Genomic DNA, 2,349 nt, shown 5'->3' with positions numbered 1-2,349 from the left:
TTGTCTCCTGTTGAAAGACTCTGTAAGGCTCTCTACGTCATTAACTTTCTACATGGTACCTCATCAGAGCCTGACCCCCCAATACTCCACCACTTCTCAAATTCAACCCAGGCTAAGCTCACAGAGAAGCCACTAGTGCTGGTGAAGGACCCAGAATCACACCAGGTCTCTGGGCCTTTCCAATTGATTAGCTGGGGGAGAGGCTATGCCTGTGTCCAGCTACCATCTGGCCCGAAGTGGTTCCCAGGAAAAAATATAAAACCATACCGAGGCCCTACGAACACTCCTTCCACAAACACCAACAAGAACTCTCCTGAGTCAAATACAAAAACCAGACCAGCTCTGCATGGAGACGAAAACGTCGCCAAATGCCCACCAACCAGAGAAAAGATCGTTCCACCACACAGCAGCAGACGAAACAGAAAGCTGAACAAGAAGCTACAGCAAAAGTCAAGCCGTAGGCCAGACACAGCCTGAAAAACTGATCCTTAGTTTATATGTTACCGCCCCTTTTACCCCAAAATACCCCCATTTCCCTCAACCCTTGTCAAACCTCCTTAAACCCCAAAACCTCCCCTCTCACCACAAAGCTAGCAAATCTTGCTTATACTCCCTCTCAGAAGCCCCATCCCTGTCCAAAGATGAAATTTATCTACGTTGACCTTTTTGGATGATGGGAATAACAGGATGAATTGCATCTTTGATTAAGGGAGCTTTGTGGGCATTCATTGAAATTATTATTGTGTTACTTATGTTCTCTTGCCTCCTACGTTGTTATCCCTAGCCTCCCCTTCGCTGGAGTACGAACCAACAATAAAGCTACTTTGTGTGGAACCAGCTACACGAGCCTCTCATCTCTCTCCCTGGTCTGACGTGGAGGCTGCCCGGTAGAGCTAAGCTGAAATCATGAGCTGACAATCACTAAAGAGCTGACAGCTTCTGCACAGGCCCTCCTAGTTAGCAGCTGAGGGAAGACACCGGGCCTCGAGAAGGTGATTCCTTTTGGGACCATCTCTCCGGACCAGTCACAGCTTCCTCGGTCAGAGCTACTGACCCCACCCCAGCTGTAATAGCCCCGTGTTCAAGAGAGCATGGCAAGCTTTTCATGGCACTCTGGGATTTGAGTCTCTCTCCCCCATCACAAACATCCTAGGTTTCTGTTTCCACTCTATGCTAGTGCTATTTCACTGCCAGTCTGCCTGAGACATCTACGGATGGGACAGGAAAGGATCTCCGGTGACATAAATGGAGACATGAGCAGACTCTGGACCTTAAAATTTGTAGAGACTACTCTAATTGGATGTTGATACAGAGCCTTTAGTTCCTACCATGCTATCATTCTGCATCACTTACTGTCTCTTTAGTCACTGAATGAATCCTTTTTCTTTAAAGTTATTAGAAGTAGTTGAGAAAAAGTTTTCAGCTACTTCTGAATATTTTTCTTGTATCCTAAATGCCTAACCCAGTTTACAAATGCTGGGCTCTCCTCAGATGTCTCCATTGGTATGAACAAGGTGAAAGCTTTGTTCTTCCTCAGCCCAAGCTATGTTAAGAAATCTGGCATTTGCCCTGGGAGGCAGGATGCTGATGTGTTTGCCATGGCATGGCACATCACACACCTGGAGATCCAGAAGGTGTTTGAGGTGTCTGTGGAGATGAAGAACCCTGACTGCCATAATTTTGACATGACATAAATCCCTGCTGCTGCTGGAAGGGAATGGATCTGATAAACACCCAGCCTTTTTTCCCTGTGCAGTGGGTTGAACCTGAGTTAATGGACAGTCTTTTAGACTAATGACACTTCTCACAATTTACATATTTAAACCGCACGGAAGGGCGGGAATTCCCTTTTGTCCAAGCTCGCCTGCTGGAAGGTGGGGGGGCTCTGAGCCTCCAGGCCCCGCCGGGCCGGGCCGGGGTCACTGCCCCTTCTCCCCTGTTGGGGTTTTAGTTTAGTTTTAGTTTTTTTCCTGTTAAAGGAATTTTCTCCCATAGGCATGTTGCTAGGGGACAAATAGCTGTACTTAAGAAAGACAAAAAGGGGGGTGGGGCGTGCCTGGCTACCCCTTTGTCTACACCTGGGTGGGGGGTCAGTTCGCTCTGAGCATCGGGAGAGAGGAGCTGCAGAGAAAGGAGCTGCGGTTTCCTCGTCTTGGCCGTTTTTTTCTTTTTCTGCTGGAAACAACGCCGGGATCCCAAAGCCGTTTTCCCTGCCCTGCTGGAGGCCGGGCTGTGGCTGCCCTGCCCCGCTGCTGCTTCGAACTTTCGCTGCGCTGTAGCTGTGCTCTCCCTGCCTGCGTGGACCTCCGGGGGGTTTCCCCTTTTGGATACATCTCGTCTGCCACCCGG

The sequence above is a fragment of the Corvus brachyrhynchos genome, unplaced genomic scaffold (genome assembly GCF_000691975.1).
Source record: "Corvus brachyrhynchos isolate BGI_N302 unplaced genomic scaffold, ASM69197v1 scaffold3, whole genome shotgun sequence".
NCBI lineage: Eukaryota > Metazoa > Chordata > Aves > Passeriformes > Corvidae > Corvus > Corvus brachyrhynchos.
Note: the sequence above shows the minus strand (reverse complement) of the source record.